The 14,370-nt window shown below is 39.0% G+C and overlaps 1 long non-coding RNA gene across 2 annotated transcripts in view; it reads right to left on the reverse strand.

The window, feature by feature from the left end:
• Positions 1-14,370, reverse strand: part of LOC146860678 (uncharacterized) — a 272,227-nt gene that overhangs the window by 115,759 nt on the left and 142,098 nt on the right. The window contains exon 1 of one of the 2 annotated variants that reach the window (XR_014979196.1): positions 707-814. The exons of the other annotated variant lie outside the window; for it this stretch is intronic. This is a non-coding gene — a long non-coding RNA (uncharacterized LOC146860678). Of the gene's footprint in view, positions 1-706; positions 815-14,370 lie in introns of those variants that run through there. 2 annotated transcript variants of the gene reach the window in all.

Here is a 14,370-nt window from a genome sequence, read left to right on the forward strand (position 1 = left end):
TCATCATGCCTCTTCTGAAGAATCAGATGGCTGACCTAGTCATCCTGTCTAACTACTGGCTGATCTCCAAACCCCCTCCCCATCACAGCATGATCATGGAAAGAGAGGTTACAAGACAACTGTAAGAAGTGTGGAACAGAACCCCATCCTAAACAATCAACAATCCAACTATGGACCTTTGAATGGATGTTAATCCCTCTTCCTAGTTAACATCAGAGAACAACTCTTGCTGTTGTATTATTGGCCATTCAAATGGATCATGACATGCTGCTGCAAAAGCTCAGAGAATTACTGATGGGTCTAGAACCACTCTGAAATGGATCTCACCTTTCTGTAACAAGGTCGCATTGCGCCAATGGGTCCTCAGCTTGGAGGGTTCTATGCTCCTTGATCAGTATCAAGGGAAAATGAAAATATACACTTGTGACACCAAGATCCACCTCCAATTGGGGAGCAACTCCACAAACCATATCTACCTTCGAGATACCTTGATTACATGAATGAAAGAGAATTTCCCAAGCCTGAAAAGATCCAAGACTGCAATCCTGTTGCTGGGAGGAAATAGACTCTGCATCCCTACACTTCAATAAGCCCAGTAATCTAGGAAACGTCTTCTACCAATTAACTGAAAGTGAGGAATTTGGGACCCCAATTTGACAATGCCCGCTCATGCAACATTGTGGCAGTCAAGGGTGTGAAAACGTACCTTCCCACCTTCCCATGCTTAGGAAAGTCCATTTTTTCTGATTACTGGATGGAAGCAATGAGTGCCCTCATGATAGCACAGCTGGACTATTGCAACATGGTGTAAAATGGACTCCTAGGGAAAAACATCCACATACTACAAATACATAAAAAACACACAGTCAGAACATGTCTGGATTTGAGAAAGCACAATAATATAAAACCAGCCCTGAAAGCTCCTCACTGGCATATAGTAAATGCTAGCATACAGTTCTTTGCACTATGCACTAGATATTATTTGGAAAATTAGATGGGATGTTTGCAAAATATGTTATCTTACCCCATACACATTAGGACTCTGTGTTTAGCAATTGCACATCTGTCAGAAAGCCCTAACATTGTTCTGTGTATCAAACATGAACGATGTGCTCTTCTGTCTTTTACTGCCCCCACCAAAGACCACATACACACTGATATGAAGGCCAGTAGTAGTAATGTGGGAAAGTAGAACAGGATAAGAGTGGAAACATAAATGGTCCACATTACCGAAGGAAATGGAATGATCATGTGAAATACTTGAGGACAATATTAATGGTAGATCCTCTTTCAATAGATTTAGATTCTGATGTTGATGTGGTCAGACAGAGTATCAGCCTTTCCATGCTTAAACAAGAATCAGCTGATGTGCTGAGGAGTAAGTGCTCTGGTTGGTTTCAGGAACTGAAAATATCTGTGATCAGTATACACTTTTAGTGTCTTTGGTCCCAACAAATAACGTCTCCATTCCTAAAAAGATCTCTTAATCGCCAGGAATCTGTTATCAGTGATTTTGTAGTTCAACGTTTAACTCTGCTGGTAGTTTTGTTTTGTGGGGGGGAAGGAAAGTAAGCTTCTGGGTGAACCTGTTCATTGTTAGGATTCTCTTACATAAGACATTTCTCATAGCATTATAGGAAGCATCTCTCTCAAAAAATTAAAAGATCATTCTGCATTAGAATGTTGCGCAATTATGGCACTAAAAACATATTTTTAAAACACAAAAGGCCTGATCTGCTTCTTTTGACCAGGCTCCATTTCATAGTAACTTGGAACTGAGTCTTATGATTTCAGAAAATTGGTGAATGAACCTCCTTTAAAAATTGGCAAAGTCCAAAATACTGTGAACGGGCTTGACCAATGTTGGTGTGGGCCACTCAAAACTTTCTGACACTTTCTTTCATTAATTTTAATGCCCTGTGGTCTAATGATGCACCAAAAAGCTCTATAGTAGTATTGTGAAACTTACATGTTGCCGTTTGAATTAAATAATGTCTCAATTGTTGCAAAAATTACCTTAACATGTGAGATGTAGGTTTCCAGGGAGTCTGAATAGATCAAATTGTCATCTAAATAGACACTACAGGACACATTCAAAAACCCTCTGCATACATCCACAGTAAACTACTCAAATGCTACAAAAGCATTGCACAGTCTGGAATGCTTGACCTGGTATCTGAACAACTCAAACATAGTACAGAATGCATTTTTCCATTCATCACCCTCTTGGGCTCTAACTAGATGGTAAGCCTCTGCGAGATCCAACTTTGTATATAACTTTTCGTTTGGAATCTGCTCTAAACCGATACTAGTGGAACGATTATTCACTGTGATTCTATTGAGGGCTCTGTGAGCCATACATGTTCTTGGTTCCACTTTTTTCAAGAACAAAAAATGATGGAGAAGAAGTTGGAGACTGTCAGGCTTAATAAACCAACTATCCAAATGTTGTTTTAGAACTTCTATTTGTGATTCAGGCAGTGCATACACTTGACTGCAACTGATTTATTCAGTAGGTTCCAAATTGATCTAGCAATCATAATTTCTATGTTGAGGTAACACATTTGCCTTTTTCTTGTCAAATACATCACATTTGTCATCAGGGCCGGCTTTAGGGCAGTGCGACTGGTGCGGCCGCACTGGGCTCCAACCTGTGATGAGGGCACTGACTTCAATGGGGGTGCTGTTTTGAGTAATAACTTATCATTGGAGAGATGAGGGGCTCTTTTGCCTGGTGGTTTGAGCAAATCCGAGAAGGCAGTCATGGGGAGTGGGGGCACCAAAAATGATTGTCGCACTGGGCGCCCCCACGCTAAAGCCGGCCCTGCTTGTCATAACAAGGGTGTAAGGAGATAGCACAACACATATCTGGTGGAATACTCATTCCTGCAAGCACTTTAGAATGATAATTCACTCTGGTTTTGTAGGGAAAAAATCAACTAGTCTGTCAATAATCTAAAAATCAATTAAACTTTCCTTATGGACCAATCAATAAGAAAATTATGTATGGCCAGTCACGGCATTTCCAATTTTACTTCGAACTGCTGAGAATCTATCAAATCAGAATGATACTTTTGACGATGATTTCCAAAACAGGGTGAAGAAATCACATGCATGTAAAGCCTCACTAGATCTAATGATAGAATAGAACCATGAACTGCCTTTTCAAAGTTTGGGCAAACTTAACACCCAGATAATTTCCAGAGGCTCCTGAATTAAAAAGCCCAAGACCACTTTTCCTGACCTTCTTGCAAAATCATCTTCAAGGAACTATCATATGAGCGACAGCACACAGCATAGTATTCTCTTCCCGTTTTCAGTTAACAAGACAGCTCATTTCATTGTTGAGCAATTTTAGTTTTCTGCCTACTGTGGTCTTTCCGTGGACAATGTTACCAATGTTTGACTCTTAAAGGCATTAGGAATACTTCAACAATTTTTTATGATATGACCCGACCTTTCACAATATTAACAATGTACATGTTGTTTTCTCTCTCTACATTATCTATAGATCATCTTCTTATACTGCTCATTTGCATATGTTCTGAATTTTCTGGGACTCTATTCTCTTACTTAGGCAAAACTAATAATAACTTAGTATTTTCTGAACGATGTTTGAAGTTGCTTCATAGCCCTTAATAGAATAAGGATGTCCACCCAGCCTCCACTATCAAGCGTTTCAGAATGGGAATATAACAGATTTTGATGGCCCTTTTCAATGTTAAAGACCAAACAAGAAACTGACGCATCTGTAAGTTTCCCTGCACCTCCATACGGAACCCTTGCGTCACCATGGATGCGCCGCATTTACAATACGACGCACCATGGCGCAAGGATTGACTGATATGCCAGAAATTCTGATGCATCTGTTGCTGCAAAAGTGACGCATTGCTGGAGTTGCGCATGAAAGTGACGAAACTCCAGCAATGCGCCAGAACAGATAGGTGAGTCCCATTTAAAAAGCCCTGTGTCATTTCTTATGCCTGGTCTGAGCAGACGTTGGTATTTTGATGCAGTGAAGGGTAGAGTGACGCAGTGAAATGTTGTTAATTTCAGGTATAATGTGGTGCAGGGCTTTACAAGGTGACGCATCTCCCTAGATGCGTCACGTTGTAAATTGGCCGTAACGTGGCGCATTATTTACATCGCTGCTGCGTCACAAAAAGTGACACAACAGCAGAGCAAAAGTGTTGCAAGGGGCTTGTAAATCTGCCCCCAAATATTTAATGGAGAAGTGTGTGATTGTCTATCAAACAATTTCTGCATCTGATCACAAAAGGCCGAAAATGTATAAAGCAACAGTTCATTTCTCTCTACTAATGGAATAGTCCAGTTTGCCACATTCTCTCTTAGTTACAGAACAAAAGCTACTGTAGTTTAATCATTGGGGATATTCACAGGTTTGAATAAGAAGTGTAGCTGACACTAATAAATAAATAATGCAAATGTTCTTGGGTCTTCATAAAACCATTCTAGTGGTACTAAAGATATGATTATAGGCACCACATAACAGGAATGTGCAAAAAACGTGTTATCTTGTAAAGGAGGCAGTAATGCCCATGAATCAGAGTTCTCTTGGAAACTGGGGGCAAAGGCACTAGCATCTTTCTTCCATGATTTAGAAATACTCCATATTTATTGTTTAATTGCAATCAATTCCAAATGTGGATCCTTATTTTCAGAGTTCACTTAACTGAGCTGAAGAAGAGGCTAGGATGCTTAACTAACCTGGCACTGGAGTTATCAGCTGCTGCCTGTCAAAGTCTTTTGGAGAAGACAGTTTGAAATAGGATGACCAGATTTGAGATGCAAATACTGGGACAGGTCAGACAGAAAAGTAGGACTAAAGGATTTCGTTTTTCTTCTGTATTTAGCTTGTCACTTGTTTTGCAAAGCCTTTTATATATATATATATATATATATATATATATATATATATATATATATATATATATATATATATATATATATATATATATATATATATATATATATATATATATATATATATATATATCCAATCATTGGACCCCAAAACAACTAGAGTCCCCCTCATATCATTCAGGAGGGCCAAATCGATGCAAAATTAGCTGGTATGTGACTCATCTCAGGTTAAGAAAGGCAAGGATTGGCTCAGAGTGCATAGGGGTTTTCAAAAGTGCTTCAAATGTAAAGCTTGTCAACATGGTTCCAATATGAAATTTGTACAAACACCTTTCAGGCGCACACCTTTTGAAATCAGAGGTACCTTTAGCTGTAAGAGCGATTTTGCAGTATATGTATTGGAATGCACTTGTAACAAAAGATATGTAGGAAGCACTATACACCCTGTTCATGTCAGGATCATGCAACATCTAAGGGTGATTGCCAATGACGACCTGAATTACCCTGTAGCCAGACATATCAACCTATGCCATGGAGGTAATGCAAAGGATTTATCCTACTTTGTCATCAATACTGTCCCCCAAAGCCCTAGGGGTGGCAATAGACAGCTTTCACTCAGGAGGTTAGAATCCAAGTATATACTCCTGTTGAACTCCAAGATCCCACATGGGTTGAACTCTGATGAAGCACTATCTGTTCACCTATAGCTCCTCTCCTCTCTCAGACCCCGGGTGTTTTATTTTCATTGCATTTACAGGGTTTTCACATTCTGTTGATTATTCACAGGGTTCATCTTCACATGGTATATGTTTTGTTGGTTTATCTGGTTCTATTGTAATTGTCTATAGACAAGGGATATATTTAGACAGACATCGCACCTATTGGTTGACTTCGCTGTTCTTTACATGCGTAATATAAACAGGCCCACTTGGGCTTGAATACTGTGCATTATTTGCAAGCATAATGATGACTTTTGTCATATGCTGTATAGTTAGAACCTCCCCCCTTTTCTGTAAAGTGCTGTAGAATGCAAACACACTTGTGAGCAAACATAGTTCTAATGTTGCGGTTTGTCTCTTATACATTTACACAGACTATCCGTCACTGTTACTGGAGTAGTCTGTCTCCTTTGCTGTCTATTAGGTTCATTACCTCATTGAGTGCAGCAGATACCAACTCACAAAACAAGTACCATCACATTCTCCAACACTACAAATAGACTGATGTTAATATTTTATATCATTAACCTATGTTAAATTCTAATATGTTATTTTTGTACTTTGCATTTACTATATTTTTTTCTCATAACTGTTATGTCTATGATGACTTTCGGTTGCTGTGACACCTGTGAAGAATGCGAAAGTATATAATGTCTTACCTTAATGGCACCCAATGTTGTGAGCAAGGCGGTTTAGCCACCGAAACGCGTCAGGGCTTTCTAGTGAAATACATTTCTGTGTCAGATATCCACGGTGTCAGTGCCTGTTTTTTGGCAGAGAAACATGATTCGATATATATCTCTATATATATCTATATATATATAGCTATCTATATATCTATATCTATGTATATATACAATGTGAGATATTCTGACAGCAAGGCATATGCTGGAGTAATGGGGTGCTTCACTTTGTTGTTTACCGATATGCTATCCAGCATGCTGTCGTTCTGCTACACATTCAAATTATGAGTGAGCTCTGTTCAGTTATCACCTCGAGAGATCTCTATGCCAGTAAAGTGATCTCTATGTCAATCCACGAAGTAGAGGGTGGCAATCCCCCATTTTTCCAGATACAGCACACCCACGCAGCGCACTAAGAGATTGCTAAGCGTCACATGAAAGTCATTTGCGCTATTCCTTGTGCAAATGGAATAGTTTTAACAGGTGTTCTAATTCATGGCAAAAGATACATTAATATTACAAATGTTATGTCCACATTGTATGGTGATCGTAATGGGCAGATGATCTATTATGCAGTTATTGAGTGTATTTGTTCGCACTAGGCACTTTGCATTTTGATTTGTATATTCATCATATTTCAATTTCATTTTTGACTATTACCACCACTTAATACTATGCACACAACTTCACTTGCGTGTATATTTTCAATGTGGTAACCTTTTTTAATGTGTGTATCTTTTTAATTGGAATCACAAGATGTTGTCTATGTCTATGAAGTTTGACATGCATAAATGCTTTTTAAAAAATGGCGCTCATTAGATTGAGGAAGGCTGCCTGGACATCCGAAACGTGTCTCTCTTTGTTGCTGGGTCGGAGGAGGCCCTTTTGGAATAAAAAGTGCCTGAAAATTCAACATTCCTCGTGTGCGTACTCTCTTCTACGTGAAGCAGGGTCTGTTTGTATATATATATATATATATATCCAAACACACCTGGTCCTCAGCTAGTGAGCAACGTCCGTTACATCCACCTTCACACCAAGGAACCACGAACCACCGATTTGAAGCAACAAGATGTTTATTGAAGCTGTTTAGTCCTCTAGAAGATGCGTTTCGGGCGCCACTCGCCCTTGTTCACATCAACATATATATATATATATATATATATATACACGCTCCTTCTTCCACACGAAAAGCGGGGCACTCGCGGACGGGTGCGATTTTTGCGGCTGTGGACTCCGCAACTATATTTCGCTCCACTCCTTTAAATCCAAAAGGAATATATCGCACTCCTGGGGAGTGTTATCAGCAAGATTTATTCTATAACCAGATGACCAGCAACAGACGCGTTTCGGCAGAGATGCCTTTCTCGATGTCAATGACACATCGGAAACGCCATGTTTTTCAACTTTGCCATTACCACAAACACAAAGAAAGGACTAGCTCATTCAATCTAACAAGGCGCCATTTTGTAGTGGATATGTATGCTCCTATTATCCACGCACTACAATTCATTTATGAATCATTTCAAAGTACCTTACACAAATATGTGCATGATTTACATAAACTCATATTTACACACTGTTCGATCATCAACCGTATATCGGTTTACAAACATAGATTCTGTAGTGGTACACAAATTTCATTTCGCCGTGGATCAGCCAATATCCTTTCTTTGAAAGCATTTTTTAAAAACTTTTTTTATACATTTTACTTTATAATCTTTGCACTTAGCTATAATTTTTACTTCAATTTTTCAGTTCATTTATATCGCAAGGTATGTTTTGATATAATTTCTCATAATCCAAATCTCATATGTAAAAAATCCTATCTTTACTAAGACAAATTGTATAGTTCCAACATCCGTTAAAACTATTTCAGCAGGGCTCCTAGTACTGAATCATCAAATAGAATTAACCCAAAAGTGGGTCTCAATCATGAGCCTATGTGTACAGATAATTCTTCTCCACTATTTAAACCACGAGGAAATTTAGTGAGTAAATCTATTATGAAACGTGACTCAAGTCTTCGTAATTTTCTTACTCTGTCACCTCCACGGACATTTAAAGGAACATAGTCCAAGCCATAAAACTGTAGTAGGCTACGGTCACACCGATGTTTTTCTGCGAAGTGACGTGCTACAGGATATGTCTGATCATTTTTGTCAATGGCCCTTAGATGTTCTAATATTCTGATCTTCAATTGGTGGACCGTGCTACCTATGTAGTGTAGCCCACATGGGCATACCAGACAATGGACTGCATATGGCGCGCTGCATGTAATGAATTTGGTGATTTTCTTTACCTTTCCTATGTCTGGGATTGTATATGATAGGACTCTTTTGCTGTTGGCGCAAGCTTTGCACCGACTACACGGATAGAAACCCATCATTTCTTTCAAACCAAAGTCAAACCAAAGTCACTCTTCAACCCCCAAATGCCATTGGATGCCATAGATGTTTTCTCTGAAACTATGGTCAATGACCTTTTAAAATTCAGATTTAAGAATACAACAAAATCATCTCCTAGCAATCTATCGAAAATGGAAAAATTGGCACTACAGAATTTAATGCAGGATCAGTTAGTTATTATAAAACCCTCTGATAAGGGGGGGAATGTGGTATTGCAAACTAGGGAACAGTATTGCAATGACGCTTTACATCAATTATCAGATGTGAAATGTTATCAAAAAACAACTGTCGAGATGTATCAAAGAAGTATTAAGGCCTATGATGAACTGATTAGTAAGTGGTACAAGAAGTTGATGTTGGGACCGGAAGAACATCTGTTCCTACGTAGTTCGAACCCTGTGATTCCTACTTTTTACCACATTCCTAAACTACATAAGGACAGCCTGCATCCGCCTGGTAGGCCAATTGTATAATCTCTTAAGGGATTGACTGAACACTTATCAATGTTTATTGATTATTTTTTATTTCCTTTTGTGGCTCAGTTAGATTCTTATGTGAAAGATACAAAAGACTTTTTGAATAAAATTATGCATGTGAGGTGGGATCCTACATACCAACTAATGGTATTAGACATTACTAGTCTTTATACCTGCATATGCCATGAAGATGGGGTGAAAGCTGCTAGGCTTTATTTGGAAAAACGCCAGCTGCAGTACTCAGAACACAATCAAATGTTAATAGAACTTATGGAGTTTTGTCCGAGGAATAAAAAATTTCTGTTTGAAGAACAACATTACAAACAGCTGTCTGGTACGGTGATGGGCACCTGCTTCGCCCCCAGCTATGCAAACTTGTTCGTTGGCTGGTGGGAGGAGCGGGTGCCCAGAAGGTGAAAACAAGAATTGCAGGGTAATAGAGTGGTATCGATATATCGACGACCTGTTCATTGTGTGGCAGGGTACAGTAGACTCGGCTCGTGGGTATATCAACCTTCTCATCAGAATGATGTAAATTTGTACTTTTCGGGTACAGTAAGTCCGGTGGCAGTGTACTACCTAGACCTGAAGGTGTTTGTAGAAGAAGGTAATATTCAGACAGCTCTTTACCGCAAATCTACTGCTGGCAATTCAATATTATTTGCCACCAGCAGCCATCCCCCAAAGCTTGTCAACAGTATACCATATGGCAAATTACTTAGGCTAAAAAGAAATAGCACTAAGGAAGAAGACTTTGAAGCGGCTGCTTCAGAAAGCTTAGCCAGGCTTACTGTGAGGGGATATAATCCCATGGCACTAAGTGCTACTTTACAGAGAGTGAGAGGCATCCCAAGAGATAAATTGCTGAAGGATAAAGACAAATCCGCAGTAGAGAAGGGTACATTTCGGATGATTACCCCTTACTCTGCGGAAGCCAATCACTTAAAACACATGCTCAAAAAGAATTGGCATATTCGAAAAACTGATAGCACTATATGCGAAGACATTCCTCCTTTTCCACTAGTTACTTTTAGGAAAGCAAGGTCACTTCGTGACATGCTGGTTAGGAGTCATTTAGAAAAAATACCACATAAAGTGAGTACTTTGAAAGAAATGATGGGTTTCTATCTGTGTAGTAGGTGCAAAGCTTGCGCCAACAACAAAAGAGTCCTATCATATACAATCCCAGACATAGGAAAGGTAAAGAAAATCACCAAATTCATTACATGCAGCACGCCATATGCAGTCTATTGCCTGGTATGCCCATGTGGGCTACGCTACATAGGTAGCACGGTCCACCAATTGAAGATCAGAATATTAGAACATCTAAGGGCCATTGCCAAAAATGATCAGACGTATCCTGTAGCACGTCACTTCGCAGAAAAACATCGGAGTGACCGTAGCCTACTACAGTTTTATGGCTTGGACTATGTTCCTTTAAATGTCCGTGGAGGTGACAGAGTAAGAAAATTACGAAGACTTGAGTCACGTTTCATAATAGATTTACTTACTAAATTTCTTCGTGGTTTAAATAGTGGAGAAGAATTATCTGTACACATAGGCTCATGATTGAGACCCACTTTTGGGTTAATTCTATTTGATGATTCAGTACTAGGAGCCCTGCTGAAATAGTTTTAACGGATGTTGGAACTATACAATGTGTCTTAGTAAAGATAGGATTTTTTACATATGAGATTTGGATTATGAGAAATTATATCAAAACATACCTTGCGATATAAATGAACTGAAAAATTGAAGTAAAAATGATAGCTAAGTGTAAAGATTATAAAGTAAAATGTATAAAAAAAGTTTTTTAAAAATGCTTTCAAAGAAAGGATATTGGCCGATCCACGGCAAAATGAAATTTGTGTACCACTACATAATGTATGTTTGCAAACCGATATACGGTTGATGATCGAACAGTGTGTAAATATGAGTTTATGTAAATCATGCACATAATTGTGTAAGGTACTTTGAAATGATTCATAAATGAATTGTAGTGCGTGGATAATAGGAGCATACATATCCACTACAAAATGGCGCCTTGTTAGATTGAATGCGCTAGTCCTTTCTTTGTGTTTGTGATAATGGCAAAGCTGAAAAACATTGCGTTTCCGATGTGTCATTGACATCGAGAAAGGCATCTCTGCCGAAACACGTCTGTTGCTGGTCATCTGGTTATAGAATAAATCTTGCTGATAACACCCCCCGGGAGTGCGATATTTTCCTTTTGGATTTAAAGGAGTGGAGCGAAATATATATCCATATATATATCTATATCTATATCTATATCTCTATCTATCTATCTATCTATCTATCTATCTATCTATCTATCTATCTATCTATCTATCTATCTATCTATCTATCTATCTATCTATCTATCTATCTATCTATCTATCTATCTATCTATCTATCTATATATATATTCACTGAAAAAACCATAGGTTTCACACACGTTATAGTTAGGAATTAGCATTTAAAAAACCTTGCAAATTCACTGAAAAAACCATAGGTTTCACACATGTTATAGTTAGCGGAAATTTTACTGATAAAAAACCAATGAAATTCCCCCGTTATAGTTAGTGCAGGCAACTATAACTCACGCGACCGCAATCCTCTGCTGATGCTAATACTGTATTTAGACACTTATTTGCCCATGTCTTCTTCCATACATTTTTAGCTATACATATATTACAAATATTTTTTTTTCATAAAGACACATATGTCATCAGCAGAAGATTGCGGTCGCGTGAGTTATAGTTGCCTGCACTAACTATAACGGGGGAATTTCATTGGTTTTTTATCAGTAAAATTTCCGCTAACTATAACATGTGTGAAACCTATGGTTTTTTCAGTGAATTTGCAAGGTTTTTTAAATGCTAATTCCTAACTATAACGTGTGTGAAACCTATGGTTTTTTCAGTGAATTTGTACGGTTTTTTAAATGCTAAGTTACTTTACGCCATTCGTGGCGTGCGCGCCCACTTAACGCAGTTCGTTCCGTGCGCGCACGGTGCGCTTCGCGCACCGTGCGCGCACAGTGAGCACGCGGTGCGCTTTGCGCACCGCGCGCCCACTTTACGCAGTTAGTGCCGTGCACGCACGGTGGGCACGCGGTGCGATGACAAAGCAAGAAAGCACGTCAACAAATCTGTTTCTGCTTTCCTCCGTGACTATGGTATGGGTGCCATTTACCACAACAACTTGCGTTATGACATGCAAGACATTTATAGAGGAGATGGTGTGCACTTCAATGATGAAGGGAACAGAGTCTTCCTCTTGAACCTTAGACTCTGCATCGGTACTTACTTGTAGGTACCACTAAAAAATCATTTCATAAACACAACGGCTCTTTTTAGAGCCCCCTAATATCTAAACACTTAAATCTGATTTTCATTTTTTTTTTTTTTTTTTCTACCGTACGCTTACCGTAAGCTTACCGTACGCGTACCCCGTGATTTTTTTTAAAATCAATAAATGTTTTCTTTGTACTTTACAGTCCTTCTTTGACCCCCTCACAAATGTAAGGGGGTCTGTAACTCTCCTCATTGCCCCCTTTTCTTGTTTTCACTCTTTTTTTTCTGAGTGAAATACACAAAATGGCGGCCGCCGCTTCCTGGTTTCGGCCGATTCGAATGTTTACTAAGATCTAAGAGCCAATCAGAATCGCGCTCGCGCACGCCACCGTACGCTTACGGTAAGCGTACGGTAAGCGTACCGTAAGCGGGCTCAGATATATATATTGATTTAAAGGCTATTTTCTCAGAATCTACTGAACAGATTTACACCAAACCTACAAAAGGCACTTCCTTGACCTAGGGACTACCTCTCTGCCAAATTTCGAGTAATTCTGTTCAGCCGTTCGGGCTGTAGCTCGTTCTAAAGGTCCTATGGAAAAATGCATGGGGAAAACGTGTTTTGGGACCCCCCTTTTATCTCAGCCCCCGCTTGACGGATCCCCCCGAGACTTTCAGGGTAGGAGCGGAGCGTAGCGCCCCACCTATTTTGAGAAATTCGCGAGGATTCACCGACCGGCGCCAAAGTTATTCAAAATAGAATGTTGAGGTTTTCCTATGGAAAAGGGGTCCTAACTATAACTACCTACTGGCGACCGCCAGTAGGTAATGTATATATATATATATATATATTCACTGAAAAAACCATAGGTCTCATACACGTTATAGTTAGGAATTGGCATTTAAAAAACCTTAGAAATTCACTGAAAAAACCATAGGTTTCAGGGGCGTTATAGTTAGCTGGACATTTCCCTCGTAGAAAACCCTAGAAATTCCCCCGTTATAGTTAGTTCAGCTAACTATAACTCGCGACCCCGCAATGCACTGCTGATGACGTCACATATTACATCACTCATGACATGGTCAGTGACATCACTGATGAAAAAACAAAAAAATAACAAAATTGTTCCAAAAAGTACAAAAAAAATAAAAAACAAAAAAGTTCTTTTCAGAACTCATTTCTCTGTTTAAAAAAAGAGCTATATTTCTATGATCGTGTGTGAAAGTTTGTATGGATGTATGTGTAGTGTATAATTTACTGAAAGAATGTATTAGTAGTGTATGGTGAATGTATAAGTGCAAAACTATGAGGAAGTGCTGCAGCATCACACAGTAACCTCTTTAACTGCAGTGTGCTGTAGTACTTCCGAAGCACAGGGATGCAACATATGTACATAAATATGTTGCAAATCTATGCTTCTCTCTGCACGGCTGCTTAAACTGCAGCCATGTGGTGACACAGGCACCCTTGCACCATGGTGCAAGTATATCTGTGTCATGTGGTGTTTGTTTTTGTGCAGGAAGACACACCTTCCTGCACAAAAACAATCAGAAAACGCATTTATCTCCTTCAATGTATGCTGAACATTTTAGCATACATTGAAGATTAAAAAATGAGGAGAAATGAAAACAATTCTCCTTGTTGTGCTTTCCTACACCAATTGGAGAATGGTGCAGCATTCACACACATATCGAGATTTCTGATAAATCTGGAGATGTGTCTTCTTATATGAGTATTCAGTGCAATCACGCACAACAACACTTATAGAACACCCTTTCAACGCAAAGTGGTGTGTATGATGAGGTTGTGTTTACATGGAGTAGAAAAAGTACACAGAGGGCCTTTTCCTCTCTTTGTAAATATGAAAGAGTGTCTTGCGCAATAACTATGTTATAAAAAGTGA

The sequence above is a fragment of the Triturus cristatus genome, chromosome 3_1 (assembly GCF_964204655.1).
Source record: "Triturus cristatus chromosome 3_1, aTriCri1.1, whole genome shotgun sequence".
Taxonomy (NCBI): domain Eukaryota; kingdom Metazoa; phylum Chordata; class Amphibia; order Caudata; family Salamandridae; genus Triturus; species Triturus cristatus.